Source organism: Rhinopithecus bieti, unplaced genomic scaffold (assembly GCF_001698545.2).
Source record: "Rhinopithecus bieti isolate Rb0 unplaced genomic scaffold, ASM169854v2 scaffold_75561, whole genome shotgun sequence".
Taxonomy (NCBI): Eukaryota; Metazoa; Chordata; class Mammalia; order Primates; family Cercopithecidae; genus Rhinopithecus; species Rhinopithecus bieti.
This window is the reverse complement of record NW_016828330.1, coordinates 440,992-466,322: the sequence shown is the minus strand read 5'-3', so window position 1 is coordinate 466,322 and position 25,331 is coordinate 440,992. Positions and strand designations below refer to the sequence as shown.

The 25,331-nt window shown below is 33.4% G+C and overlaps 2 long non-coding RNA genes across 2 annotated transcripts; both read left to right on the top strand.

Annotated features, from left to right (window-relative positions):
* Nucleotides 1-17,657: 17,657 nt before the first annotated feature.
* Nucleotides 17,658-19,550, top strand: LOC108523716 (uncharacterized). Its single transcript, XR_001883876.1, has 2 exons — nucleotides 17,658-17,726; nucleotides 19,484-19,550. It is a non-coding gene; the product is annotated as an uncharacterized LOC108523716 (long non-coding RNA).
* A 1,410-nt stretch (nucleotides 19,551-20,960) lies between these two features.
* Nucleotides 20,961-22,588, top strand: LOC108523715 (uncharacterized). Its single transcript, XR_001883875.1, has 3 exons — nucleotides 20,961-21,007; nucleotides 21,251-21,277; nucleotides 22,522-22,588. It is a non-coding gene; the product is annotated as an uncharacterized LOC108523715 (long non-coding RNA).
* The last annotated feature ends 2,743 nt before the right edge of the window (nucleotides 22,589-25,331 follow it).

Below are 25,331 nucleotides of genomic sequence, written 5' to 3'. Positions count from 1 at the left end.
TTACTTTCTACACCTGGAGACACTGAAAGATTATCTTTTATTCTTCCTTATAATTATATGGGAGTCATGTAACTGGAGTCTGCCTAAATGTAATGTGGTCAGAAATCATGTGCATCAACCTAAACCTTCTCATAAAACAAATTCCAGGATCCTCTTTATCTCTGCTTTTGTACACTAGCTGGATGAATGCAGAAAATCTAGAACAGGATTCTAAGGAGTCCAGAGGAGAGCAAGGGGCAGCATGAAACAATAAGCTTTATACCCTCAATTGCCACTGAAGAGCTCTGTCGGGTACAGTTATGCAACCATCATCCACTTGCAAATTGAGGGAGAAATAATGATTTATGGTGTTAAGTCTCTAATATTTGAAATAGTTTATAAACCTGCTATTACTTACTGCTTTGACTCATACTTGTGTATTTGTTATTATTATTTACATTATAAGAGGGCAACCAATATTTTAGGAGGTTACTCTTTCTGCCTGTAATTTCAAGTTTGTTAATAATTCATTTTTTGAAAAGAAGTTAAAAAACATGTTGTTCCTTCAAGTACTATTCTTATCCAATTTTAGATTTACATGCTTTTACCATTGCAAAATAAACATTATGTTAAGGGAAAGAAGAATGTACCTTTTAGCATATACCTTTTAGAAGATATGGTTTTATTTGTAGTCCTACCATCTACAGTTCTACAGCCTAAGGCAAGTAATTTTAAGTGCTAGGTTTCAATTTCCTCATACGCAACATGAAAGCATTAGAGCAGACCCCAAGGTCCCATCCAATTCCAAGATTTAATGATCTAGGAATATCCAGGGCTTGAATAGGATGGGGAGTTGAAGAAATATTAGAAAGAAGAAGAATATAAATATTATAGTTTGGAGAAAGTAGGTGTTGACAAAGAGATTTGGCAGAGATTATAGAGTGTATTAGTCCATTCTCTCATTGCTGTATGGACGTACCCAAGATTGGCTTGCTTATAAAGTAAAGAGGTTTAACTGACTCACAGTTCTGCAGGATTGGTGAGGCCTCAGGAAACTTACAATCATGGCAGAAGGGGAAGCAAACACATCCTTCTTTACATGGTGGCAGGAAGGAGAAGAATGAGAGAAGGGAGAAAATCCCCTTATAAAGCTGTTAGAACTCATGAGAACTTACTCACAATTATGAGAACAGCATGGGGAACTGCCCCTAATATCTAATCACCTCCCATGTGGTCTCACCCACAACACATGGGGACTACAATTTCAATTACAATTCAAGATGAGATTCTGGGCAGGGACACAGTCAAACCATATCATAGAGAGAAAACAAAATTGCACAAGGACACAATTTACTATAGTTGTATAAATTCTATGTACAGAAATCTTCATGTGTAGAGTTGTGTTTAATAGTTTAGGTTGTGAGATCAAATGAAACTGATTTCAAAGTCAAGCTCTACTGTGTGGTCTTGACTACATATCTAAATCTCTCTGCACTTCTGTATTCGTGTTCATAAATGAAGATAATAATAACTTTTGCTAGGTTATAATTAGTGTGAAAATGTGAGCATTGAGTGAGTACATATAAAGCACATAAACTAGCATAAAGTGCATGAGCTATATTCCAAAACAGGATTTATTTATTAAAATATTTATTAAATATTTTCATTTCTAAGTCAAATTAAGTTTTACATTTCTGCTTGAGTTATCAATTTTCCTTTAATTTACCATGTAAACTTGTTAAACCATTTTATGGCTCCATGTCTCAATTTTCTGATCTGTGAAAAGGAAAGTCAAACTAAAATATCTTAAATTATCTTCAAACACTAAAATTATCTTATACCACTTTCCTCTTCATGGGTGAAAGCATCTAGAAATGACAAAATATGCAAATTAGAGAAATGCTACAAAATTACTACTATATTTTCCTTTTATTGATGTTACAAGCACCTGAGGAAAAAAGCGTATACAATAATCTTGAAAAGAATCAAAATTTATCTTAATTTTCAAAATATTTAAAACGATTTAAAATATTTATTTGAAGAAAGGCATAAATAACAATTGACTTCAATAGTAAATACAGCAAAACTATACTGTGAATACAAAAAATGAATTGATGTTTTCACAAATTTGCTATTCTTTATTCTATGAACAATAGCTCCGAGATAAAACAGCACATTAACCCTAAAAGCTTATAATCTTAAAATTTAANTTTCCACTTTTAATTGGTTCTGAAGGCAAACAGGTGATATTTAAGTTTTATGAATGTTTGAGAACACACAGGAATTGACTATGTTCTCAAGAAGGGAAGAAAAAGGTTACAGTTTTTCTCACTTCAAATTGTGGTCTTAGCCATAGGTACTAAAATATACCAAGTGTTCACATCACAGATATTAGATACAGCATCTGCAATATGAATGTCAGTTATGAATTGGCTGGCATAGAATTATTTGGCTATGCATAACTGAGTAAATTGTATGAACCAAAAGCTAATATGTATCTAGATAAGCTATATTTTACAGGCTTTCTAAATTCATTTTTGAAAATCCTATAATTTCATTAATTTTGTTTGGATTCATTTGATACAACAAAAGCACAACCTTAAGTATCAGAATATTATTCCACTTTAGGGTGTACCTAAATAGAGTTTAATTTGAGGTCTGTAATACCAGTATGTTCACCAATTTTACTTTCTACACCTGGAGACACTGAAAGATTATCTTTTTATTCTTCCTTATAATTATATGGGAGTCATGTAACTGGAGTCTGCCTAAATGTAATGTGGTCAGAAATCATGTGCATCAACCTAAACCTTCTCATAAAACAAATTCCAGGATCCTCTTTATCTCTGCTTTTGTACACTAGCTGGATGAATGCAGAAAATCTAGAACAGGATTCTAAGGAGTCCAGAGGAGAGCAAGGGGCAGCATGAAACAATAAGCTTTATACCCTCAATTGCCACTGAAGAGCTCTGTCGGGTACAGTTATGCAACCATCATCCACTTGCAAATTGAGGGAGAAATAATGATTTATGGTGTTAAGTCTCTAATATTTGAAATAGTTTATAAACCTGCTATTACTTACTGCTTTGACTCATACTTGTGTATTTGTTATTATTATTTACATTATAAGAGGGCAACCAATATTTTAGGAGGTTACTCTTTCTGCCTGTAATTTCAAGTTTGTTAATAATTCATTTTTTGAAAAGAAGTTAAAAAACATGTTGTTCCTTCAAGTACTATTCTTATCCAATTTTAGATTTACATGCTTTTACCATTGCAAAATAAACATTATGTTAAGGGAAAGAAGAATGTACCTTTTAGCATATACCTTTTAGAAGATATGGTTTTATTTGTAGTCCTACCATCTACAGTTCTACAGCCTAAGGCAAGTAATTTTAAGTGCTAGGTTTCAATTTCCTCATACGCAACATGAAAGCATTAGAGCAGACCCCAAGGTCCCATCCAATTCCAAGATTTAATGATCTAGGAATATCCAGGGCTTGAATAGGATGGGGAGTTGAAGAAATATTAGAAAGAAGAAGAATATAAATATTATAGTTTGGAGAAAGTAGGTGTTGACAAAGAGATTTGGCAGAGATTATAGAGTGTATTAGTCCATTCTCTCATTGCTGTATGGACGTACCCAAGATTGGCTTGCTTATAAAGTAAAGAGGTTTAACTGACTCACAGTTCTGCAGGATTGGTGAGGCCTCAGGAAACTTACAATCATGGCAGAAGGGGAAGCAAACACATCCTTCTTTACATGGTGGCAGGAAGGAGAAGAATGAGAGAAGGGAGAAAAATCCCCTTATAAAGCTGTTAGAACTCATGAGAACTTACTCACAATTATGAGAACAGCATGGGGGAACTGCCCCTAATATCTAATCACCTCCCATGTGGTCTCACCCACAACACATGGGGACTACAATTTCAATTACAATTCAAGATGAGATTCTGGGCAGGGACACAGTCAAACCATATCATAGAGAGAAAACAAAATTGCACAAGGACACAATTTACTATAGTTGTATAAATTCTATGTACAGAAATCTTCATGTGTAGAGTTGTGTTTAATAGTTTAGGTTGTGAGATCAAATGAAACTGATTTCAAAGTCAAGCTCTACTGTGTGGTCTTGACTACATATCTAAATCTCTCTGCACTTCTGTATTCGTGTTCATAAATGAAGATAATAATAACTTTTTGCTAGGTTATAATTAGTGTGAAAATGTGAGCATTGAGTGAGTACATATAAAGCACATAAACTAGCATAAAGTGCATGAGCTATATTCCAAAAACAGGATTTATTTATTAAAATATTTATTAAATATTTTCATTTCTAAGTCAAATTAAGTTTTTACATTTCTGCTTGAGTTATCAATTTTCCTTTAATTTACCATGTAAACTTGTTAAACCATTTTATGGCTCCATGTCTCAATTTTCTGATCTGTGAAAAGGAAAGTCAAACTAAAATATCTTAAATTATCTTCAAACACTAAAATTATCTTATACCACTTTCCTCTTCATGGGTGAAAGCATCTAGAAATGACAAAATATGCAAATTAGAGAAATGCTACAAAATTACTACTATATTTTCCTTTTATTGATGTTACAAGCACCTGAGGAAAAAAGCGTATACAATAATCTTGAAAAGAATCAAAATTTATCTTAATTTTTCAAAAATATTTAAAACGATTTAAAATATTTATTTGAAGAAAGGCATAAATAACAATTGACTTCAATAGTAAATACAGCAAAACTATACTGTGAATACAAAAAATGAATTGATGTTTTCACAAATTTGCTATTCTTTATTCTATGAACAATAGCTCCGAGATAAAAACAGCACATTAACCCTAAAAAGCTTATAATCTTAAAATTTAACTTAATTTAGGTTGTTTATATTTTGATAGTTAATTTGATTTTCATATACATAAAACATAAGGAATTGAATTACTTTTAAGTTTTAGTTAAGATAATACAAACAAGTAAAAGAAAATGATGATTTTCATATTATTCTCACACTCTGTAATGGTTATTTTAATTGAATCCCCATTTCTCTCTTAACATTATTATTTGTGGGTTGATACATTTAAAGACAAACTTGTGTCATTGCTATGCTAATTTTGTTAAGGATAAATAGTTAAAATTAGAACTTTAAACCTTATTCTTTTAACTTCTGTTTCTTGAGGATTACAGAGGCTATAAGAGATTGATTACAGATTTCTCAGATCTTAAATTCATAATACATGAAAGGAACATGAATGATTATATACATGATATATACAATTAAATACTAATAATCAGTGGATTTCTAAGAAACAGCAAGATATTTAGGGAAAGGGGTTGGAGTAATTACCATAAAGTTTTGGGAATAACCAAAACTTTATGTCAATTTACCAAAAGGAAAAAAGAATATAAAATTTAATTTAATGTATAGTCTCAAATATTATGTAGATAATTTTCTAGTTCTCCTCCTGTCTTTTAAATATAACTAATATAATAAATTAATTTCTATATTTATCTTCTATTTGTTCTTGAGATCTATCTAAAAGGGATAAAAAAACAATTAAAATGTCAAAGCCCACATAAATAAACCTTGGTGTGCTTATCCAAAAGTAATCTATATAATTTGTTTTCATAAATAATTTTGGAGATTTGTGTTTCTTGTGAAATGTTTACATAGTAAAACTAGACTGTTTTATTTATCAGAGTTCAAGGGCTATAAATTGTGCTTAATTAATGAGCAATGATTAAACAATACAAGTTATAACTACAAATCTGGTAAGCAAATAAAGTGAAATATGTCAAGTAGCATAATTCCATCTATATAGTCTAAGTAATTAAAAACTAAATTGCTCATGTAAACCTGTTCAGTTTACGTATTTGTATTATATTTCTATAAAGTTATAAGGTTCTATTTGTTTATTTAATTTCTTTTGAAAAATCATCAGTCAAGAGTTGTTAAAAGATATGAAGTAATACACTAATTTTCAATAGTAAAAAAAAATATCCAACAAATTTTCAATTGTTTAAATAAATTGGAGAAATATGAGTATTTATTAGCTTAGAACAATTGCAATGACAATCATTAACTTAACATCCATCCCTTTAATTCACTCTTAATTTTATCGAGTAATTTTGCATTTGTAACCAAAAACAGAGAACAGTTATATACCTTTTTATAAACTCTGTAAGTCACTAGTGTCTTATGCTACTTTCATTGTCAGAACAAGATGATCTAAAATTTATGATATTTTAGAAATGAGTACATCATGATCACTCCATCAATTGAAGTGAGGATGTATTCTCATACATACTTCAATTCAAATATTATGTATCGGGTATTAAGCCTCATGAAGAAGTAGTCTGTTTGTAACACTTGTCAGTTTCCTACCATATTCAATATTCAAACTTTCTAATATATTTTGGGGAAAAAAAATATTTTCCCCTGTGCAGAAACTTAGCTATCTACTCCACAAAGTGTTCCTAGCTATGACTACTAACTGTATTACGAGTTACTACTCCTGACCCTGCTGTAATTTACCGGTGAACAGTCTCATTCGGCAGAGTGTGACTTCCTCTGTACCTGTTTCTATAGGTGTGAATATCTCTAACATGCCTCACTATTGTATTCCCAGGGTCTATGTGTTATTGGATTAAACTGAAGAATTTGAGTTTCCTAAAGCCCTTATAATGTGGGAGATATGAAAACTTTTCTCATGTGACAGTCCCTGTAATGCAAAGGAAAATTATCCTCACTAATCCATCATAGTTCCTATCTTGTCCTCTATCCTCAGACCTGAACATTTATCAAAGAAGGTTACCTGCAAACTACCATATTGAAATATACATACCTACCAGAGGACAATCCCACTATCTACCCAGAGAGATTGTCTTGGCTATAGAATATGTTACTATCCTCTTCTGACAACCTCTTCCATACAGGAGAACCTTGCCATCTCCTACAGCAAATTTCTCACAGTCAGAGTCATTTAGCTAAAATATCAAAGTGGGGAAGGTTGAGAAAGATGTTGAGTCTGCAAAATAATCAGAGATCAGCTTTGGCTTAGGGGCTTCCAAGCCAGCAGAGTCATCTAGAATGGGCTTGGTCTCAACAATTTCAATTCCCTTCAAAGTCTTCCAGCCATGATGTGGTCAAACAGATGTACTTGTCTTTTTTCTAGATCATTCAGGAGTTGATACTTTAATCGTACACATAGAGATTCACTCACTGTGTACATATCTGTGTGTGTCTTTATGTTTTAGAACATAGAAAATATGAATCTAGCAATGAATAAAATTGGCAAGAATCCTACCGTTATGGAACTTCCATTCTTTTGAGATAAGAGAGAAAACAAATTAAAAAGCATCGGGAGTATTGACAGAGAGATGCATTTCTATAGAGGGTCTGGGAAACTTTATAGAGAATAAGACATTTTAGAACAGATGGCAAGAACTGAGGGAGTAAATTACTTAGATGTGTGAAGCCAATAAATGGGCAGACTCCAAGGCCTGCAGAGGAATTCTTACAGTGCCAAAGGCAAATGAAAGAAGCCAGTCTGGCTAGATTAGAGGAGGAGAGCATGAGAATTTAATAACAGACAACGGAAGAATGCTCTGCTACATTCTTTGGCTTTTACTGGGTATGAAATGGAGAGCACATGAATATTTTTCAGCAGAACAGTAATGTGACCTGACCTAAGGTTTAACAGAATCATGAGACTGCAGTGTTCAGAAGACACTGACGAGAAGCAATAATAGGGGGAACAAAAAAAAAAGGTTAGAAGGTTACCATAATAATCAAGGACTTCTGCTGTGACCAGGAACCTACTAAACAACATAGTAATAAGAGGCTACCGCAATAATTAGGGAGTAGGTGGGGCATAGTGGCTCACTCCTGTAATCCCAGCACTTTGGGATGCCAAGGCAGGTGGATAGCTTGAAGTAAGGAGTTCGAGACCAACCTGGCCAAGATGGTGAAACACTATCTCTAATAAAAATACCAAAATTAGCTAGGCATGGTGGTGCATGCCTCTAATCCCAGCTACTAGGGAAGCTGAGGCAGGAGAATCACTTTGCAGTGAGCCAAGATCACGCCACTGCACTCCAACCTGGGCAAGAAAGCAAGACTCGGTCTCAAAAATAAATAAATAAAATAAAATAGTTAGGGAGTACTGTAAATCAGGAAGCCAAAGCAATAACCATGTGCTACTCCAACAACCAGGAGGCTACTGCAAGAATCAAGCTAGAGATGACAATGCCTGGATAGGGTGTTACAATGGAGAAACTGTGATATGATCAGACTTATGATTTGTTTTGAAAATAGGTCCCGCAGGATTTCCAAATATGGATATCTGTATAGCATACACAGTATGAGAATAAAGAAGGACAAAAGAAAGATACCAAGGTTTTTGTTTGTTTCTTTGCTTTTACTAAGACATGAAAAGATGGCATTGCTGCTGATGTGGAAGAGACTGTGGGTAAAGCAAGTTTGGTGAAACTGAATGAGAATTTCAATACTGGTACTGAATTGTGTTTGAAGAGCTATTATCCAGAGTATATTCTGAGTAAATAAAAGCACATGATTTTTTTTCAGAAAATGTCAATTATTTGTTTATTGGAAATATACTCCTCTTTGTCTATTGAAAATATACAAAGTTTGGCTGGTTGTGGTGGCTCACACCTGTAATCCCAGAAATTTGGGAGGCAGAGGTGAGCGGATCACTTGAAGTCAGGAGTTCGAGATCAGCCTGGCCAACATGGTGAAACCCCATTTCTACTAAAAAGACAAAAATTAGCCAAGTTTGGTGGAAGGCACCTGTAATCCCAGCTACTCAGGAACCTGAGGCAGGAGAATTGCTTGAACTCAGGAGGTGGAGGTTGCAGTGAGCCAAGATCATCCCACTGCACTCCAGCCTGGGCAACAGAGTGAGACTCCATCTCAAAACAACAACAACAACTATCTATATATATATGTGTGTGTGTACGTGTGTGTATATATATGTATATATGTGTGTATATATAGGTACACATGTGTATACATATATACACACACATACACACAAAGTCTTTTAAAGTCTCATTGTCGACAAGTATTTCACCTTTACTTCCAACTGTCTCAAATTTGTTGAAAGATATAAATGGTAAATGTCTGTGGGTTTTTGTTTTATAATTCATAATTACTGTGTGTCCCATGGAAGTGGAATTTTATAGAACAAAGTTCAGAAAATCCTTATTGAGCAAGTGTCTTATTAAGGGCCAAAAATTATACTAAGGTTTTTTTTTACCCAAATTATTCCTCAGAAAGGCATTGCAAAATAAATATGGCCAACTTCAAAATAAACAGTGTGTGCATATATAATTATCAGTAAGGTGGGTTTCCCTCCTTCTTCCCCCCCCCCTCCGGCCACCAGGGAAGAGAAAGATCACTTTTTATTTACTCGACGCACAAGTATGTCCCAAATACCTGTTCATTAATGGAAACTTTGCTTAAGGTTGACCAAATATAGTTGTCTTTTAAGGTCTCAATTGCCCTATTTTATACTGTCTGGATAATAACAATTGTTAATATAAAAGTAAAGCAAAAGTCACATTTATACATCTGAATATCAGGGTAGCAATTTCTCTAATTCACTAAAATTAGAGATAGACATCCAATACATATTTCTTTGTAACCTTTTGAAATGAACCAATTTTAAAAGTTGAAAATGAGTTGCATTGGTATTAATAGTTATCATCCAATAGTCTTTACATTGTCATTAAAATACATTTCACTTTGTTAAGAAAATAGCAAACATATTTTAAAAATATTTTGATATGAATACCTGAGTTTATCAAAAGATATGCATCATCAATAATTTTAAGCTTAATTATAGCTTCTTCTTCTTTTTTTTTTCTTGAGACTGAGTCTTGCTTTATCACCAAGGCTGGAGTGCAGTGGCGCAATCTTGGCTCACTGCAACCTCCACCTCACGTGTTCAAGCGATTCTTGTGCCTCAGCCTACCAAGTAGCTGGGATTACAGGTGCCTGCCACCACACCCAACTAATTTTTGTATTTTTAGTAAAGACGGAGTTTCACCATGTTGACCAGGCTGGTCTGTAACTCCTGACCTCAAGTAATCAGCCCTCCTAGAACTCCCAGAGTGCTGGGATTATAAGCATGAGCCACCACACCCGGCCAGGTTGATTATAGCTTTTAAATGCAATACAAATATACTCATTAAAATAAAACAATAATATCTCATTTTTTTCTCAAGAAAAATCATCACACAATTATTTAAATTTAAAATTTTAATTTTCTATATATTTGTCTATGTCATTCTATTGTATAGTTTCTTTATTCCAGCAGATTTAAGGGCAATGACTTATGAATTAGAGAAGTTGTTTGTCTCTAAGCATTCCTGGTTATGGTCTATTAAATACAGCACACAAATATTTTGTAAGTATCTTCAGTAATGTACTACCAAGTGTGGGGAACAATGTGCTTTCAATCATTTCTATAACTTTGTTTATGATAAAAGCAGGTTTTCACCTGAGGCAAATTCTGTTTTATTGAGTGCCACTAAAGTTTATTTCATGGGTATGTTACTTTTGTTGATAAGGTAAAGCAAATCCTTTGCTTAAAAGAATGCTAAAGATAAAATACAAGGTATTTTATGCAATTTTATTCTTAAAGGCATTAACAAATTATCAAGAGTGGTTTAAAATATATTTACTTCCTTTTTTCCCCCTAGTTTATATGCTTCTATTTATATAGGCATATATGTTTTCATCTTCTCTTACATATTTATGAATAACATAAAAGTTATAGCTCATATTAAGTATAAACCTTATACTTTTGTCAGATATTTAAAATAAGCATTGTTTTGCATTTATCTTACAATTTTTAATTAGTTTCAAATTGTCTCACATAATAAGACCATATTTTCTAAGGGATTCAACAAGTGGCTCGGTGACTGATAACGAAGATTGATGAAGAGAGATCAATAATTTTCCACTCTATCAGAACAATTTATTTAGCCCATAAACATGCCCAGGGAATCCTCCATCTTAAAACCAATCTAACAAACAATAAATGAAACCACTCTTGCCCCAAGTCCTGCTCCTGATTCTGCCCCATTCTCTGCTTCCCTTAAAAGCAAGGCTATTGAGGAGATATCTGTTGCTGATCTCCCTTCCTCACCTATGATTTCTTCTCAGTCCAAACCAAGGTGCATCCTTTCAGAGATTATTGCAGAAAGCTCCCATAAAAAATCCGCCTTTGAAACAACCTTTAGTTTTAGTTTTAAAAGGTAAATAAGGATGTTAACAAGATGGTGGAATAGGAATTTCCAGCCCTCCCTTTCCTCTACAAAAACATCAATTTGAATAAGTATTCACACATGAAAATTCCTAGAAATGAGATAACACAGAAATAAGAAAAGACACATTGAAAAAGGAGCAAAGAAGAGTTTTCTAACACCTGTGTCAACCTTCTGCCAAACACTGGGAGCACAGTTTGGAGAGAGAAAGGAACACTAGACTTTGCCTGGGACCCCCCCACAAGGCCTGCCCAGTAAAACCTAGCACAGAGTAGGTCCCCATGGCCCTAGGCTTCAGGCCAGCACCTATGGATTGAGCTTCCAGACCTGTCACTGCTCTAGGCCAGACCCTGAATTCCCAGTTCCAGGCTGCCAGGTCAACTTCAGCAGCCCCAGGCTCAGGATGAGCCCCAAAACCAGGCTGGCTCCAGCACCCCTTGGGTCCAGAAAAACTCCAGTGTCAGGCCAGCTCCCTAAGACTCAGACTCTAGGCCTGACCCAGGGACAAGCCAGATCCTGTGTCCCCAACAGCCCTAGTTATCAGACTGTTACCTGCAGACACAGTCTCCAGGCTGTCCCCTGGAGATAAGAGTCTCTAGGCCTGTCCAATGTTAGGCTGGCCTCTGTGGCCAGTTCCAGACCAACCTAGGGCCAGGTTGATCCACACAACCCCAGGCTTCTGCCTACCCCAGGCAAATTTAAATACTGCTGGCCATTTATATCTTGTTTTGAGAAATGTCTATTAAGAACCTTTTCCTATTTTTTTTTTTAATTTTTATTTACTTTTGTGCTACTGAGTTGTTGGAGTAACATATATTTTGGTTATTAATCCCTTATCAGATGTATGTTTTGCAAAAATTTTCTTCCATTCTATAGGTTGTGCCTTATCTCTGTTAATTGTTTCTTTTGCTGTGCAGACACTTTTTAGTCTGAAATATTTCCATTTGTTTGTTCTTACTTTTGTTGCTTCTGCTTTTGGTGATATGTATAAAATCATTGCTCAGACCAATTTCATGGAACTTTCCCTATAGTAGTTTTATGGTTTCAGGTCTTATGTTTAAGTCTTTAATTCTTTTTAGTTATTGATTGTTTCTTTCATACTATTGTTGTTTGAAAAAAAAAATTGATATGATTTTTATCTTCTTAAATTTGTTAAGACTTGTTTTATGTCCTAAGATATAAACTACTGTGGAGAGTGTTTCATGTGTGCTTGAGAATAATGTGTGTTCTCGTGTGTTTGAGTGTAATATTCTATTTATATCTGTATAAGTCCATTTGGTCTAAAGTATATTCCAAACCCAATGTTTCCTTGTTGATCATGTGTCAGACTGATCTGTCTATTGCTGAAAGTAGGGTATTGAAGTCTCCTTCTTTATGGTATTCCAGTCTATCCCTTCATATCTTTTAACATTTTCTTTATATATGAAGTCCTCCAATATTGGCTTCTTTCAATATTTCCTGTTTGTCCCTGGTTTCCTACAATTTAAATATAAGATGCCTTAGTTTAAGCATGTTGATATTTATCCCATTTGATAGTCTCTGATCTTTCTGGATTTGTGGGTTGCTGTAAGCTATTGATTTGGAAAATTCTTATCTTTATTACTTCAAATATTTCTTCTGTCTGTTTCTTTCTTCTTATTCTGATATTCCAATTATACTTATGTTATGCCTTTTTCTAATTGTCCTAAAGCCCTTGGATATTCTGCTTTTTTTCTCATTCTATCATTCTCTTTGCAATTTGATTTGAATTATTTTGATTGACATGGCATCAGGTTTAGATGGACATGTCTTTATTTTTTCCTCAGCCATGTCCATCATAGACATTCACTATTTCCATTACCATCTTTTTTTATTTCTTGCAATCCCTTTTAATTCTTAGAGTTTCTATTTCTCTAATAACTTCACATGTGTCTATCCTGTCTAGGCTTTTTCATTGGAACTTGAGTTATTTGAATTCCCTATGATAATTCAAAGTTTATGTGATATCTGATTCTGGTTCTGATTCTTGTTTTGTCTTTTTAGACCATATGTTTTCTCGCCTATTAGCATGCCTGTACTTTTCAGCATGGATTTGAGTGGCAGAGGGAAATATTCCAGATTATGAGCAAATGCCTTAAAACTGACTTCTTCGCAACTGAACTCCTCACTCATCCCATCCTAACTTTTTGCCATAATGTTAGACCTACTCAATTTGCTTCAAGCAATTTTCATCCTTCCACGCTTCTTTTAATTTTTACCATCTCATGTTAGTTTTAGTCACAGAAAAGGTCGACATTATTTTAAGTTTGTTATTGAAAATATTTTAGTTACTTTTGTCTTTGTTTTTCTTCTACTCTAGGTCTGAAACTTCCTCTCATAGGCAACATATATTTTAATATATTTTTTAATTTTCTACTGCTTCATTACAAACTATCACTAAAGTAGCACCTTAAAACTTATGTGGCAGGGTTGGGGTCAAGACTCTGGACACAATTGATCGGGTCCTCTGCTAAATGTTTCACAAGGCTGCTATCAGGTATCGGTTAGGGCTGGATCTGCACATGGAGGTTTGACTGGGGAAGCATCTGCTTCCAAACTCACTCAGGTTTTTAGCACAATTCATTTGCTTGCAGCTGCAATACTGAAATCCTAGGCTTCTTGTCATGGAGGTTTTTTCTTTTTTTTTTTTTTTTTTTTTTTTTTTTTTTTTTAAATTTGTGTAAGTACTTTAATATCCTGGTAGACTTTGTATAAGTTGATATCTTGAACAATTTTCAGAATTTTTAAATTAATATATCAGTCAATGAAGTATATTGCTCAAATGTTCAAATTTTAATAAAAGCCTGTTGTTCTTAAACATGTAAAATATTAGTAGAAAATTAAATTTAAGTTATACAAAATAAGATTTGCCTTCATTGCTTCTGAATGCTTTCAGGGTTACTTAAAAGTTGCCACTGCAAAAAAAAAAAAAAAAAGATGAGAGCATTATTTTAGCAAATTCAGAGTTCTCTGTCTTGTATCTACAATATTTCTCCCTGTGTGGTTTTCAAAACTAAGTTTAGGTAAGAGAAGTAATTTTTAAATTTTCATAGATAAAAATTAAGTGAGAAGGTATTCAGCTTCATTTAAGATGAGAATGTGTAAACTACTCTCCCATCTCCTCATATTCATGGTAACATTAAAGCAGAAAGGAAATGGGAGAAAGTACTATTCTTTTAAAAATGTTAAGAAGCAAGTAGTTATTTCTGAGAATGAAATGAAATCAATTATGTTACTATATAAATACCTGCTAAATAAGGGGCTTGGGTTGGATTTGATGTGATTATCTCTAAGGTTTCTTCCAGTATTAACTAAAGCAATATGACTAGAAAAGTTGCTATAGAGTTGGGATTTAGGATTTGAGTTTGTAGTCAGGCAGCCTACAGTTAAATATGAGCTCTGCTACTTAATAATTCTGTGACCTTAGATGAATGACTTAACTCTTAAGTCTTTATTTCTTCCATTGTAAAAGAAATTAACTGCAATATCTGAATAAATGAGATAATGAACATAAAGTGCCTACTGCAGTGACCGGCAATAAAACACATGCTCAACTTTTTAAAAATAAATATAAAACATCCAACTACACAGTATGCTCTTTTACCACCATAATTTAAAGTAGCAGTTGTAAACTTGAAATCCATCCTTAGTTTGTTAATTAATGACTGCTAGACATTGTAAGATTGACCTGAAATAGGCTAATGAATGCATTCGTTAAAATATATTTACTAAAGAGTATATATGAAAAAATAAGTTCATATTTCATTTTTAAGTGAAATACTGTTGTTTCTATTATACTTTTATTTAAAAATTTTTATAGCTTATTCTATTTCCTAATGGCTGGAGACTCATTAGATCCCATCAGTACTTTAAATTCAGCTTTATGATCTTAAAGTCTTACAGTAGCTACAACCTAAATCCACATGGTCTTTGCTACTCATTGAAAAAGCATTGAGCTCCAAAGTTTCCAGCAACATTAATGCAAATGAACTGGTCTTAATATTTATCAAGATATTTATCTGAGGCCAATCTCAGAATACCATCTCATTTATTTGATTCAATAAAGTGAATCGAAGTATAGAGTAATTCTACTCATACTATCTGTTATATAGGGTCTATTTTAAAGTCAGCATTTGATCTAGAATAAAATAGGAGTATGTGTTTTCATCCTTTGGATTGTTTTTTCCACCTAGTAGACCAAAAATATCACCAGACAGTCCTTAAGACAGTTTTCTGGAAAATTTCAGAAACATTATTACAAAGCAGGAGGCACACAGACATTGGGATCTGACCAGGACTCTGTGTTACTAAGTATTGGACTTCAGAAAAAATATTTACTTGCTGAGAACCTCGTTTTCTCTTATATAAAAAGAAGATAATTTAAGCTTCTGTGATTTTTTTAATGATTGACAAGATATTAAATGTAAAGTGACCAGCTCAGTGGTTGAGTACCTGACATTGTAAAGTTAACCTGTATTATAGTAATTTACCATGTTTATCTTATCTACATGCTAATGATAACACTACCAAATATATATGGATATATGTAAAAGTCACTTGAATAGTTAAGATAAAGCTTTAGACTGTGTGTATCAGCCCCAAGATTCCCTGCCTATCTGTGCTTAAGAGAACAATGAATGACTTTTGCTGACTTGAAAACATAGCACCTTAAAATGTTATAATTGACAAGAGCAGAAAAGTTAGATCAAGAGTATACTTTTCTCAGATATCAAGTTCTAATTCAAATAAATACTGCAAATATGGATCAAATACAGTCTTTTCTAAGACTTGGAAATTACACAAAAGATACACTTTGGGGTTTTGGGTTTTATTTTTTGTTTTGTTTTTCTTTGTTTTGTTTTTTGTTTTTTTAGACAGAGTCTCCCTCTGTTGCCCAGGCTGGAATTTCAGTGGCACGATCTCTGCTCACTGCAGCCTCCGCCTCCAGGGTTCCAGCAGTTCTCCTGCTTCAGCCTGCCAGGTAGCTGGGATTATAGGCATGCACCACTACACCCGGCTAATTTTTTGCATTTTTAGTAGAGACAGGATTTCACCACCTAGCGCTGTTCATTTCTCCAACTCCTGACCTCAGGTGATCTGCCCACCTCGGCCTCTCAGAGTGCTAGGATTACAGGTGTGAGCCATAGTGCCCGGCCGACTTTGGGGTTTTTATTTTTGACAGCCTACAATTAATATTCAGTACCAAGATAGGATCACCAAAATCAAAGAATGTGATCAGTCTTGTGAAATCAGAACAGTAATCCCTAAAATTTCATCATCCTGCAGTAGACTCCTGCAGGGAATCAATAACATCAGTGTACATAAAACAATTAAAATGTGTATCAAAGTATAGCTTCAATAGGTACAACTAGCATCTGGAGATGGGAACAGGCATTGTGAAATACAGGTGTATAAAATGTGTTGGCCCTGGAAATTCTAGGATAAGTACAATTTTCAAGTAAGAAACTTTGAATTTTCTTTTTTAACTTGTATTTATTCTCATCAATGCCAATTTGGGACTTCTGAATGGATTAAGGAACATGAAATTGCTAAAATGTTTTATAGAATATGAGCTAATTAATATGAGATAATTTTTTAAATTAAAATGTAAATTTTTATCAGAATTTATATGATCACTAAGTTATAAAACATATCTAATAACCAGGTCATTAAATTTAGACAATGTGTACCCCAATTATGTCCTACAAATAATTTCCTGGAATGTTAAATTATAATTAATTAATTTTAAAATAATGTTACAGGTTATTTCTGAAATGGGCTAATTGTGATAATTACAAGCAATGTTATATTGTCATGCTATTCAACATGTGAAATAAATTTTAGAATGGAAATTATTGTTAATAATGTTACAATTGTGTCACTGTATACTTTTTAAAGCATTTTGTTTAATCATGACAAATGAGAAAGGGCAAATACCTCTCACTATTTTATAGAAGAATAGTTATTTGCTCGAGACCATTCAATAAATGACTGTAATCCGGAACTGGCTGTATGTTTTCTGACTGCTGATACATGATTTTTCTACTATTAAGTCCTATATTTATTTCAAGTTAAGTATTATTTGTAATTGCAAATATTTATAAAGATCTTCAGGCTATATAGTTTAATCAGCTTGGTTAGCTGAGTTTCTGTTTATTTAGTATTTGCATTTTACAAATTATGAGAAACGTTATCAAATCATATTAATTTCAGACATGAAAATATATATGATTTTATACTAAATAATTAAATTTTTATGTCCAGCCTGTGGTAATTTTGTACTTATGTTTTTATTATTTGGTTCTACTCAAATACTCTTCACTCAGTTTATTATCTCAAGTTATCATAACTTTTCCTACAGGAAAAAATTAAGAGAATACAGCAAATCAGAATGGAAAAAGAACTTCGAGCTCAGCAAATTCTAGAGGTAGAATTCTTAAATGTAACATAAAGTAATATAGCCATATATTTTAAGTCTGCAAAATAAAGATTTTACCTGCATGTTTTCTCACGTTTGTCAGATATTCTCTTTGAACATTCTGCGTAGAATAAAACTTTATCTGAGCCTTATTTAGCAAGCTAATCTAATCCCAACAATAAAGATATACAAAATGAGACAAAAGAAACAGGAAAACTTCTGATCAGTCAATGGAGTTGTCATAAAGTTCATGCGCTAAAATGTTTTACTTTTATAAAAGTAAACAACAAAAGAAAAATCATTAGGGCTTATAGTCCGATATTTACTTTTAGTTTTGAAACAAATGTTTACAGAAGTAAACATTTCAAAAGTAAAAGTAAATTTTAAATGTACAAAGTTTTATCAGATTGTTTTTCTGATTTCTAGCATATCCCTCTTCCCTGCAAGGCTAATTAGAATAGAGATAGAGGGGACATCTGTTGGCAACAGCAAAAGTAATAGGCAAAAGATAGCAAGGAAAAAATACAGGAAAACTTCAGCTAGCATATATAGGAACTGAAAAGCCTAGCAACAGCCTGTAATCTTTTATTTGAATAGCAAGCAATTTTCAAAACCTTAATAGCCCAAAGGCATTACTCTTTGGAGCTGTGCAGTATGACTGATGTTCAAAATAATTGCCCTGAGTCATCAAGAATACGCCAAATTAGACACAGTACACAGTACACAGACATAGTGTACTGTGTCTAAGCAGGCATGTCTCAAAATTATTTCCATCTGAAATAGTGAAAATAAACTTTTCATGTTTAAAATTATTACAACTTCTCCACCATTCCAGAAACTGCTGCTTTTGTAGAACAGTTTATTCCCTGAGGGCTCCAGATAACTGAGGTTTTCTCTGTTACAGTTTTATTCCTTCTAGAAATACACACATATTTTCTTACCCATTTCAAATTAATTTTAAAAACCAGAAATTGGAAATATTATTTTAAACTAAACTGACAATAACTACTAGGTAGTTATGAAACTTCTACACAGTTCATGATTTTAAGATTATGAAGCTTATGTTTGATAAACAGCATGATCTTAATAGTCAGATTGTGACTCATGAAAGATAAGATTACAAGTTTTCATTCTATTAAAAAAAAAAACACTTGAACTTACACCACAATATACAGAGATGGGGAAAATCAGACCTAATAGTTGAACTTAATAGATACAATCCAAATAATGAATTTCTATATAATCTCAATTTTAAAAAAAAAAAAATCGAGCACAAAAAGTGTACAAAAGATGTATTAAAAAATAAATTTTAAATAAAGTTAACATGTTCTATTTAAATATATAATTCTTGGAAATAATTTTTATTTATCAATTACAAATCTGTTTTCTAAATGTTTTACAGTGATTGTGTTTTACTTTTAAAATCAGAAAAACAAGTGACAAAATCGTTTTTCTGTGATTAAATTTTAAGGTAAAAGAACATAAACACTCAATTATTTCAGACTTTTAACAGAGCTTGAAGAAGAAAAGCTGTCATATTCTTATGATCTAAGAAATTTTGTGTATTCTAATGCTAATCTATAAATTAAAAACACAATTATTACATTAAACATAATGTTAACTGGGGGGAAATCTGTAATTGTCTCCGTATATGTTACATATTGTTTCGTACTTTGTGAGACATGTAGCTTCATTTCAAGTCTGACATTATTTGCAAGTTGTAGTGGTGCTGTTGCATGACTTTGAGACCTGTTTTGCATGCACAGGCTAAAAAGAAAAAGAAGGAAGAAGCGGCAAATGCCAAATTATTGGAGGCCGAGAAACGAATAAAGGTTAGTTTAGATGAGAATCAGAGTTTTATTTTGAAAATAAAACTGTATGTTATACTGGCATCAATTATATGAAAAAATATGTCTTCAAAATGACTATCCGAAAATATGTTTAGCAGATACAGCGTGTGTATAATGTATGTTTTTATTTGTATGTATATTGTATGTGTATTTTTATTTTATTATGCAGGGTTTTTTGTAATGCTTTGAGCTCTTTAGGAGACATCAAATCAGAAATGCAAATTGTTGCTTAATACCTGTATGTAGTTTTGCTAAATAAGAATGACCCCCCCAAAAAAACTGTTTTGTGTGTTGTTTATGTTTATGTTTAGCCATAGACTAGATATGGTATAGGTATGTTTATTTTTGTGTCTCAATCTGATTCTCCCCTTCATAACTTTTTCTTTGTTAATATTCAGCAACTGTTTTATCTATTAAAAATGAAAAGCCTACAGAAACAAAAGCCAAACCTCATCAACTGTTATTTACCAATAACAAAATTAGCTGTTTTTAATTATTTTAACTTCAAGTATTTGGGGTTGTTTTGTTCTGATTTCCTGGCATAGAGTATAAGAGAGGTGTCCCCTTCCTCCCCTCCCCCACCCTGCCATCCACCAGTAACTGAATACTGAAAGGGGGTAGCTGGGTGAACCTACTGGTACTGGAAAGAGCCACCACAGTTATACTTTGTAAAGCCAGGAACTGTTTATCTTTTCTACATAGACTCTCTTACTAAATTTTTTAAATTTCTACCTTTTCATGTTTGCTGTTAATATTAATTTCACCGTATTTTACCTTTATAAAAATAATGAGATTGGTGACATTCCTTGAATGCTTTGCCTTACGCCCCATCCCCTTGGAATGGTGCCCTGAATCATAGGTGGACATGAAAATTTCACACTGATTGCCTAGTTTTTATCACTTTAATTCATATGTAGTGTATAGAAATGAAAAACATGATGTTAATTATAGAGTATATTTGAGAGTTCATATTCAGAATGGAGAGAGTTCTAATTGGCTAGATTTGAGGGTTGCACCATAATGTATCACACTGATTAAAAAATACATGTGTGGGTTATATCTGATAGACTCTGACCATCTAGCTAGTTAGTTCAATGAATGTGCCATTGAAATGTGCAGTTAGATCAGTCATTCATTAAATTTTAAGTAAAAATGACTGCTGAAGAAAGATCCTTGCTACCATATTTGTTATATTATACACTTTATATGTAAGTATATGTTAGGTAGAAGCATACAAAATCAAATTGACATTTTATAAGTAAAAAATAATTGAATATTGGCCATTTCATATGGTTCAACCTAATGGAAGACTATAGAATCTCAGAAAAGGAACTTTTAATTTTAGCATGTTCTAAATCTTCTCTAAAATCATGTATTAAAAGTTTCTTATTTTAAGGAAAAGAAATGAGAAGACAACAAGCTGTTCTTCTGAAACATCAGGTCTGTAATGTATAGTTATACAACTGTTGAATGTACATTTTATAATATTGCTTAAACCTATTTGGGGGAAAATCTTCAAAATGTTTTCTTTAAAATTTCTGTTATAATTTCTGCTTAAGTTTTTCCTTCAACCTACAGTTTATTGCCTTGCTTTGGTATTGGTGTCTTTTTGGGGGGTTAAAAAATTGGTTTTATGACTCTGTGATTTCTGTTTCATAATGTTGTGCCAACTCTTTCTACCAGGAGTTGGAGAGGCATAGACTAGATATGGTATGGGTATGTTTATTTTTGTACATCTAACACCGCATTGTGATTTGGTTGTGATATGGTTGTCATAGCAATGCATAAAGTGTAGCACTGGCTGCTGTCATATTACATACTGCTGCATGGCTTACAGCACAGTGCATTGCATACATCTGCTTGTCTGTCTATAAAGAAGTATGATGCATCTCCAAGATTTTACACTGAATTGTATAAGCCTTAAATAAGGCTGCTGTCTAAAAATTTACATTACTGATGTCACAAAGAAAGTTGGATCACTATACAATTAGGTATAATTATGACCCGTATTCTCCCATCATTCTAGATGCAAAACTGCCATTGAATACAGTGGGAATTTTGAGTTTGCTTGATGAGAGAATATGAAATATGTTCTGGTTTCATAGACAAATTTTAGAAATAATTTTGGAAATATCCCTTTGGAGAAACCAAATATACTTAAACAAAAAAAAATCGATTAGATATTATAAATATGTGATTTTTTTATTTTAAAAGTAAAGTGAGATTATCAAATTAAACCAGTGCTTACCTTATTTTCATACTGTGCCTTTAAGATTGCACCTGTTAGCCCGTGGTGCAGCTTTTGTGGCTTTAAATAGTGTATCAGGTGGCAGACATCAGTAAATAGGAATAGCCCATTTCACTGGTGTCGTATGTGAAACAAGACTAGTTTAACTAAATTGGTATAAAAGCCTTAAAAAACCTCTAATTTGTTGGTGGCTTATTGGATTTACAAAATGATTTTGTACTTGAAATAAAATAACCAACTCTAAAATCATGAAGTTAAAGTGACTATAAATCAATTTCTTCCTGATCTAAAATTTTAAGAACAACACAACCTTTGGTTTAATTGGCCATAGTATTTGTGGTTTTTCTAATAGCAGATGTAAGGTAACTGACCTGTTCCAGCCAACCATTATGCTTTTTGTTCTGCCAGCTTTTGAAGGAGCATCACAACTGACCATAAGTAAATCTTGTATGCTTCTGTTTACACTGTCTCCATGTTCATTGCTTTACCTTTTTGCTTTTGATTGTTCTTGTATTTGCTTTCTAAACCTGAACTAAAACATGCACAGATTGGCCATTCTTGTCTTATATTTAGTATTTACTGTGACTTGTCTATAAATGCTAAACATGCTATACTGAGTTTTGTTTTGTTTTGTTTTGTTTTCCATTGGAAAATCAAACTGTTAATTGTGGTTGAGTTATTTTCCACATTTTGTCTGGCCTAATAGGAACGAGAGCGAAGGCGACAACACATGATGCTTATGAAAGCTATGGAGGCTCGTAAAAAAGCAGAAGTAAGTGTATCTTTCTAGAAAAAATATTACCTTATAAAGTACCACTTTTCCTAAGGCATTGGCTCCTCTAAATATAAATTTTTCAGAATATAGTTTTGTTGTGATTTACTGGCTTTCATATGCAAACCAGAAATTTACAGATAGCAACTGAGTGTTAGAACATAAAAGAATGTAGGAAGAGTTCCAATGTATGTGTTAGTTTTCCTGGCTAAGATTTTAATTGTCTTTTTTTAGTGTAGTAAATGACATTGGTTTAGATAAAGGTAGCTATTTATTACACCAGAGTTTCACAAAACTGGCATTACAGCATGCCTAGACAAGTCCTGTATGTCGTAATTCAAACACAAATCATTCCGACCATGGATTCCTGCCCTAAGAATTATTCTTTAGCATTCTCTATGTAAAATTAGGCCTAAGTACTTTTCTTAAAATAACTTTTAACAGATAATTCAGAATAGGAAAATTATTGCAGTACATCAGAATGAGCTTATTTGGAGTTTAATGGAAATCACTTAAAGGTTAAAATAGATATATGTTACAAAGGAATAACATTCTGTATTAAAATAGTTGAATAGAGTCATTATAACTGGGGTTTTGCAGGTTGAAAGACACAGATTCCCCTGCTGGTTCTGCCACCAATTTGCTTTACATTTTCAAGCCATTTCTTTAAAATTGAGATGATACCTACCTCCTAGGATTATGGGATTATCACATGAGATAAGCATTTAATAAGTGAGAATTAATGCAAATGATACTGTTTGATCTAGAAGTTGGGAGGCCTGTATTTCAGTATTTTGGTCTCAGCTCTGGCTTAAATTAGCAATATAGATTTTTGGTGTGTAGAGAAAATAAGTGTATTGTTTTGGAACCTGTGCACAGTAGCCACATTATCTGAATTTGAATTCCGATTTCATTACTTTCCAGCTATATGACCTTGGGCATGTTATTTAACTTCTCTGTGATTCATTTCATCTATAAAATGAAGATAATACTAATTTCTGTTTCGTAGGACTGAAGAGATGATTAAGTGGATATGTGTCTCTGTGTGTGTAAAGTTCTTAGAACAGTGCCTGGCACCACATAGTACCTAACCATTGACACTACATATGTATAGAATGGGCCTAGCAAGATGCATCCCAGGTTGCGAACTACTGACATAGATTACCTCTTAGCATAGACTTAACACAGCATGTAACATATATTACAGCAGTCACTTTCTGTGACTTTTCCTAAAAGTTATGGAAGTTTTATTCCAAGACTTTTCCTGCTGCCTTTCCCTAACCTTTTGATTACCCAGGCCTATTGACACCCACTATACCTAACATAATAATTGAATCTATACATCTGTGCATGAAATTATAACCATAATCTCTGAAAAATGACAGTCACGGAAAGAGAGAGGTAACGTATTCCAGGATTGGCAGGGCTGCTCTCTATTCCGTTATGGAAACAGTACAGTGAAGGGAAGAGTAGGGAAGGGGACTTACTAAAAGCCTGAACACTGAATCTAATTCCCTCAATCTGGAGAGATGGAAATAGAGGGAGCAATTAGTAATTCAGGAAAAAGACCTAGAAAATCCCTCAAGAGACAAGTTCTTCCCTACCAATTGTGGGTTTTGTTTTTTGTGTTTTTTTGTTTGTTTGTTTTTTGTTTTTTTATAAGAAGGAATAAAAAGAACCAGGGCTTGCCATTCTGGTTTTTCTTGGCAGGGAGGAAAGCTAACCAAAATAATCCAGAACGTTATCTTCAGGCATACTAGGATTCATTAGAAGAGAAGATCCAGTAAAATAGTAAGAATGAGATCATCTGAGAGAGGGAGTGTCCGGGTGAAAGAGGCACCCCAAAGGCCTCAAAGACGTGAACCCTCCCGCTGGTTTTTCATATTTGCCCACTAGGGCCTGGGGAAAGTGGGGGAAGCTGCTGCAGAGAGGTGAGGAAGATCTGGGTGAAATGGAGGGTGGTAGCCACAGGATAAATAAAGCTGATTAAAATTAGATATTCTAAGAATTCATCAAAGCTCAAGAGCACCTCTCAAGAGGAAAAGGATATACTCTTGACTAAATAGAGTAAATCCGCTACAGTTCTTCCAATAAAACTGAGAAAGAGATTCCAGATACCTGGTACAGCTCTTCCTCTCCTAGCTACCTTTGTCCTGAGCAAAAAGAAGCAGAAGTAGAATACAGAATACTCACCCACAAATCTGAAGTACTTGTAAGTCTAAAATCAGGTAGCAGATAAAGAGAGAAGAGCTGAAGGAAAATTAACCCATCTATATTGGAACAATACAAGTTATGAATAGGACTGGACATATTAAGCATAAGTACTTTGAAAAGAAATGACAAGGCAACTGTGTTAAAATATTGAACCAAAATAGAGCCAATAAATGTGTATGTACATAAAGTAATTACTTAAATTCTAATAGCTGAAAAAGCGAGCCTGGTTTCTCTGTTCTCATTATTGCTATCCTCAGCACTCCCTATGCATTCTCTACAGAGCAGCCAAAGTGATCTTTTTAAAACGTAAGTCAGATCATATCCTGACATATCCAGGGGACTCTCATTGCAATTACAATAAAGTTCAAATTCCTCACCATGGCATTTTCCCACTGACCTCTGCCTCTCACTCCAGTTTTACTTCATACAATTTGTCCCTTATGCACTATATTCTGGTCATTTTTGTCTTGTTATTATTCCTGAATGGTCTGTGCTATTGCTGTTTTTCCACCAAATATTCAGATGGTTCC